Below are 7726 nucleotides of genomic sequence, written 5' to 3'. Positions count from 1 at the left end.
CTTGTCCTCAAGCAAACAAAATGTAACTTAGTCTTCCACAATTCATCACAATGGTTCAACCTTTTCCAAATCCATATCTCAAGACAAGTCATCACTCAAATCAGCTCATCCATAGAATTTAATCAAGATGCACATATGCCTCAAATCAAACCATCATAGTGTTCTTCTCAATCATATAAAACACAACAGATGTTATTCTCATAAATGATCACTCAGCTAAGCACATATATAATCACAGATTCAGGGAATTATTCCTCACCACAGAAGGTGTTTTACTCAATCACTCAAGTGTTTGTCAAGGTCATTCCTTCCCTCTACTATCCACATGTCACATAGAACAAAATTGCCATTCATTTGCCACAATCAAATATTGCTTTTGGGAGAAATTCTCTAGATCCTGGTTTCTAGGTATTTCCCAATAACAAAGAAGACCATAAAATCATGTCATGAATGATCAAAGCATAACACGCATAGAGCAAAGGAGAAAATCCCTAACAATTAATGAAAGAAGCATATAATAAATCAGAACAAATTCAAATACATGAGAGTTTAGAGGTTACATATTTCGCAACAACAAATGAAGTTTAGTTATCCATTGTCATGGAGAAACTAGGTGTACAATGGAATGAGAATGATAGAAAAACCTTAAAAATTGAAGAGGAGAGCTCTCACATCCAATTCTGCCTCTAGAGAGTCAAATAGTGTGTTTTTGTGTCTCTACTGCCAAAAGATACAAACCCTAACATGTGTAGATTCTTAAATAAAGCAAAAAGAAAGTCCAAGCCCACGTTGCTAGCGCTCAGCGCCCCAACTTAGGGTAGTCGGGCGGTGGTGCGAGAGGAGTGGCGCTCAGGGACCCTCAGAGGGCACCTAGGCGGTTTGCGGGATAAGGAAACTAGCGCTAAACGCCTTAGGAAGGGCACCCATGCGTTGATGTGAGCTTCCAGCGTTGAGGGATGATAACGGGTTGAAACACCGTTATTTGCTATGAGATTTTGATACTAAAAGCACCCTTTTTCACTTAGAAACTTGCTTGGACTCATGTGTTTTCAATAAATTGTGTGAATAAGAGAGTTGAGGTTGATTTAAACAGTTTTCTAACAAATCCCCCTTGTTTTGATAGAGATTGAAGCAATACTGGAAGAAGAAGTGAAAAGCCAAGAAGATGGAGCTCAAAAGGGGTCAAAAAGGCACCAAGAAGAGGCAAAACCCGAAGCCCAAGCGACAGGAACGAGAAAACAGCGCGGAGCAGATCACCACTGGTAGCCCGGGCGACAGATGCTTGAAGCTTGGGCGTCCAAAACTGACGCCCAACCCCAACATGAACCCCAATTCATGCTTGGGCGAGCTCCCTACGACGCTTGAGCGTGATTTCACGTGGATCGGACCCTAATTCTGCTCAGATTTGATTCTTTCGGACCGGGCCGAACTTTGGGGCGCGTTTGACACTATTTAAAGGACCCTGGGGCTCTAGGTTTTGCATCCCTGGTAGAAGAAAGCATAGCAATACACTCATAGCCAATTCTTATTCTTTTCATTCTTTTTTTTCTTCCACTGTTCATAGGTTCCAGCATGTGTATGGGGAACTAATTTCTATTTGTTGTTGGGGAATGATGTAACCTTGTAAACTCTCATGTATTTGAATTGATTCTTAATTCTATATGTTTTTTTTTTCATTAATTTTTAGAGTAATTTATATGTTCTTATTGCTTGCTTATACAATAGCATGATCTATGAGTTGCACGAGTGCCGACAGGTTCCTTTCAATTCAGGTCCTTGTTAAATTANTCCTAAGGGTTATATTGCTCAAACATGAGGGTATGGGTCTTAGTCGTCTTAACCTCTTGATCTTCACATCTTTTTACCAGGATTGCTAGGAATTGTATGAACTAGTAATTAGGGACAGGCTTATTTACCGAGACATCGGGTTTAAGTGTTTTAGTGAGAGACGTTGGCATTAATGAATAAAGAAGAATTCTTATATACATAAGAGGGAACTTGGTGAAATCTATCCCCAACAACATACCCATCTCATATAAATCAACCTCCATTCATCTCTATGCTCTTTTGGCATTGATCAAATTTATTTTGTTTTATTTTATTATTTTGCATTACAAACCCATGATCTATTTTTATTTTTAAGTCTTAATTAATCCTGTTTTCACACAACTGTTCAGCGCCGAGAGTCCTCTGGGATACGATACTTGGTCTTACCATTTTATATTACTTGTGCGACTCGGTACACTTGCCGATTTGCCCCAACAAGTTTTTGGCGCCGTTGCTGGGGACTCACGGTTTAAGCTATTCTATTTGTATGATTCTTGATTAATTTTGGCTTTATTTTATTTTTCCCACTTTTATCTTTATTTTGCAAATCCTTAATTTCCATTTTTGTTTTATTTGATTTTTGTGCTAATTATATTTTCTAGGGTTTTGTGTCTTGTTTATGTAGGATTGTGTTAGAACCAGGAGCAACAAAAATTCTGAACCTCTTCTTGAAGGGCTTGAGACCGGCAGGAGGCCAAGAGAAAATAAATTATGTAGAGAACCTTCTCTAGATATAGTCCCAATGGCTTCCCAAACTAGTGAAGGAGAAAGCAATGCTAGCAGACATACCTTGGCAAATTACACAACAATTGTTGGCCCCCATCACTTTAACAACATTGGAAGGCCAAGGGTCAATGCTGCAAATATGGAGATGAAGCCTGCTCTAATTCAACTTGTAAAGAGAAACCAATGCTAGCAACACTGTGAAAGTCCATATGATCACCTGACAACCTTCAATGAGATCTGCAACACTGTGAAAATAAATGGGGTTCCTGATGAGGCTATCAAACTGAGCATATTCCCCTTCTCTCTTGGAGGTAATGCTAAGTTATGGTTGAACTCTTTTCCTGAGAACAACTTCACTTGGTGGGAGGATGTGGTGGCAAAATTCCTCAACAAATACTTCCCACCATCAAAGATAAACAAAGGGAAGCAAGAGATTTCTTCTTTTAGACAGGGCATGGAAGATTTGCATCCCAAATTCCTCTATCCACAGATTCAAGAAAGATTTGCATTCTTATTTTCCAAAAAGGATAATTTTCACCCGCAAATAGTGGTGGTCTGTTTGTAGATGCACCTTCACCAAAGGTTTGAAAACTGGAAGCCATTATCTAGGAATATAGTCGATTCAAAGAAAACAAAAGTCGACTAGTTTTTCAAATATATTAGGAAAACCAACTCTGGTGCCAATTGTTGGAACCATGATGGCTTAGTTTCAACACCAAGAGGGGGGGGGGGGTGAATTGGTGATGTTCAAAAATCAAAGTCTTTTTAAAAGTTTATTTGCAAAGTATAAAGCAATACAAAGTTTCTTGAATCACAAGGAATAAGAAGTTTAAGTGCAACGAAAATATAAAGTTGATTGTATAAATTGTAAAGTCGATTTAAAGTAAAGAGTGTAGGGAAAGAGAAAAAATACACAGAGTTTTTATACTAGTCCGACCTCAATGCCTACATCCAATGTCCTTCCACAACCAGGAAGCAAATGCACTATATTAGTCAAGGTTTTTACACAAGATTTCTATAGAGACCTCCACTTCAAAATATAAACAATCTCTTTAACGCTCTAACTAAAAGTCTAGGCAACAACATAAAGATCTACAGCAAGATATCCCCTCTTCTGCAATCTTCAACCCACTTTGAACAATCCTCAAAGTGTCCAGAACTCCACGAGTTCTCCTCCTGTAATCCCAACAGGATAGCAACAATCTTCCAAAGACTATAGAAGTCTTGATCAATATGATGAACACCAGCAGTGCAGAATTTGATCAAACAGTAAGCACAAATCACTTCCTCCTTAAGAAACTCTTCAAAGAAAGATCTCCTCTGTCTTCTTGATGAGTTCTTGCAGCCTTTACACAGAGATCAAAATCTAAAATATCAAATGAAAATGTTAGAATTGTTGAGATTGTTGACAACACAATTTCTATAGCACTCTAGTTTTTTATGATGACAACACATTGCTTAATAACATGCATATGTTGTCGCTGGATTACACGTTCTTACGCTGATTGATTGTTATATCTGTTGAACATGTTTATGTAATGTGTTACATGTTCCCATGTTGATTGATTGATATATATATATATATATATATATATATATATATATATATATATATATATATATATATATATATTTGTGTGTGTGTGTGTGTGGAACGTGTTTATATGTGCTATGTGCAATGCATCATTACATATATTTTACTGCACATGTTTTAAAGATGAAAACCACATGCACTTTCATGATCTTATCATTGTGTGACAAAGCTATAGTACAATCGACTACATTATAAATGGATTCGACTTTGCTAAAATCTTTGTACAGATTTTGAGAATCAGTGCTTTGTGATATTTTGAGAAGAAAAGAATTTCAAAGCATTTTGCATATTGAAAGTCGACTATGTGTGTAACACATTCGACTGTATTATGTGTTTGATTTGAAATTTTTTTATGCTCTTGCGCTCCAACAGTTATATTTTTAAAAGTTAGTTGAGCATTGATGACTTGGTCAACTGTGTTAAAAGTGTTTTGTTTTTGGTTGACTATATGCTACTAGTTTGACTGAACTATTATAACTGTCATAATCCAGTCGACTGAATTAGTAGCATATTCGACCGTGAGACTATCTAAAAAACATAAATCTATAAATAGGCTGAACATAATTTTGTTCGAAGGACTTTTGATGAACTGACATTTTCATTTCTGTTTCAGATTGAATTCTCTAGTTAGAGAGCTCCAAGAATTCTCCAAGAAGACGGTGGTGATCTTTCTTGATAGAGATTCAAAGGGAGATTGTTCTGCGCACACATTGATTGATCATATTCTGCACAAGAAGGTGCATCTAGCTTGATCACATTGAGGCTTGGCATCCTTGAAGACTTCTACATTGATTTTGGATTGGCATCCGTAAAGACTACTGGTTTTGGACCTGTTGTGATACAGGGGGATAGTTCATTCTGAGGATTGTTTAGAGTGGTTAGCAGATTGCAGAAGAGGGGATTCTTGCTGCATTTCTTGCTGTTGTTATTACCTATATTTTGGTTCAGGATTAGAGAGGAGATTTATATTTTTGACGTGGAGGTCTTCTATAAATTCCTTGTTGTAAAAACCGCAATCATTATAGTGCATTTGCTTCCTGGGTTGGAAGGACACTGGATGTAGGCATTGTTGGCCAAACCAGTATAAAAACAGTGTTTGCTTTTCTCTATCCCTACACTTTTACTTTGTAGTCGACTTTAAGTTTCACGCAGTCAACTACGTTTTTTCGCTGCTTACAAATTTTCATTACTTGCATTTCAAGAAAGTTTGAAAAGTTTCATACTTTGATATAAAGATTGCGAAAAGATTTTGTTTTTGATAAAGCACCAATTCACCCCCCTCTTGGTGTAAAAACGAAGCCTACCTGTTTCCTAACAAGAATTGACAAAGTCTCTATGATCAACAGAATCACGTCTACTTATAGTTTTCTATAAATCAGACGCTCTTGTAGTCGACTTTTCCACTAATGTAGTCGATTGTCATCAGACAGTTATAACAGTTAAAAAAAATTAGCAGTAATCACAACAACCAAATTGATTTCACATTTAATTCAGTTGACTTGCATTTAATGCTTTAGCATAGAATAAAAATATAGTTGTTACAGCACAAAAGCATTAACAAAATTTCAAAACAAATAACTAACTAAGTCGAATTCACTACGTGTGCAGTCGACTTAAACACTTCAAATTAGTTTTAAAAAATTTTCAATGCAAAATTACTCATAACACTGCTTTTGAAAATCTGTGTAAAGTCACGAGTTTTAATCAACTTACTTCATGATGAAGTCGAATTAAAACTTGCAGTTTTGCCACACAATATAAGTTCAACAAAGTGCATGTAGTTTTCTTTTCTTAAACATATGTAACGCAATCACAAGTGATGTATCAAGTATAAAATCAGTGAATATGCATACATATATGAGAATCAACACAAACATGTTCTTTAAGATATCATTCACAATAAAGAATTGAACATGTAACACATAACAATACATTGTTATTAATAATGTGTTGTCATCATAAAAAACCATAACACTGTGAGATTAAAGTTTAGCTAAACTAGTGCTTCCCTTATCAACAATCTCAACAATGCGTTTCGAGAAAGTTTTGAAAGTTCATCCTTTTACGAAAAAGAATTTTAAAAGACTCTAATTTTGTGCTTCATTAATTCACCCCCCTCCCCCTCTTGGTATTGAAACTAAGCCATTCTATTTTCAGCACTAGCAAACTCTACATTGGGATTGATTCATGTATGATCTTTCATCGTTTTCATTTAAGTTGAACCACTTTTCTTTTCACATGTATAGCCCACTGATCATTTGAAGTATAGTAGTTCATTCTTCTGTTGTGAATTATAGCAAAAGCTATGAGATATCACTTAGATTGATCTTTTTAACAACTCTGATATAAAGATATTGTTGAAACTGAATTATTATAGCTTTGATATATAGACGATATAAGATATCTCTTCGACTTATCATTGATTCTATAGCTTGGAGATACAAATTCCACGAAAATATCGTCTAAACTCATTCGCTCTAATAGCTTGAAAAATGCATAAATGATATATCATGATATGAGAAAAAGATTCATAAACATAAAACTTATGCTTTGATCAATTATATCAAAATATTTTTGAAATACTTGGTCTTTTATCAATATTAATGGAATTATTTCAAAACCCTCATAAACATATTTCGTTTAGCATTGGTATTTATTAAACATAAAAAAGCGAGAGATTGTTAAGACAAGATTGTCTAAAGAGAATAGACTATCTAGCATCTCATATTTTGAATTTTAACAAACAATATTTAACGAAATATCGTCTAGAAAAGTATAACGTCTGGACAAAGTGCATTCTTATTAAACACTTATTTTGTGAGACACACTTCAACACTCTATCAAAAACTGAGGTTATCTTAACACTCTATTAACCATTCAGACTCATGTAGAGGAAAATGGATTAGGTGGTGAAAGTAGCAGAAGGTCTTGGCATAAGAACGATTCTAGGGTTCTTATAATGGGGAGAGGAATAGCGTTGTATGTTGTAGGGTGAAACTCATTGGCAATGATTCTGTAGAGTAGTAGAGATCACCACAAGTGCAAAATTTCAAACAAATTCGACATAAATGCATGTTATCCAGATAAGTTAGTCTAGATGTGGTGTGATATATAGCTTTGTATTTGTTTAAGATGTGGTGTGATATATAGCTTTGTATTTGTTTAAGATGTGGTATGATATTCTATAACATGATTATTGACATGTTGGTTCTTTTGTAAACTAGCTTACTTTGTTATGTTTGTTGGTTTTGTTATGTTTTGTCATTCTTCTTTTTGCAATAATCATCTTTTTGGTGTGAGTATGGAAAGATACAAGTGTTGATCCATCTCTTGAGTGTAAGGAACCTGTTGTCTAAGCAAATAGAAAACATGTGGTATGAAAAAAACGAATGAAGAAAAAATGTTAAGATTGAATTTGGAAAGAGCTTTCTACATTGGTTGACATTGGTTATGGCTTGCAACCAATGTAGAAAATCACATATAACATTCGATGTTGTTGTTGTAACTTTATATAAGAGTCATCTCAAACTATTTTTGTGCAACCAAATTGAAAAATGTTCTAAATTATTTAAAAACTTT

Source organism: Vigna radiata, chromosome 4 (assembly GCF_000741045.1).
Source record: "Vigna radiata var. radiata cultivar VC1973A chromosome 4, Vradiata_ver6, whole genome shotgun sequence".
Taxonomy (NCBI): domain Eukaryota; kingdom Viridiplantae; phylum Streptophyta; class Magnoliopsida; order Fabales; family Fabaceae; genus Vigna; species Vigna radiata.
This window is presented reverse-complemented; position numbering follows the sequence as displayed.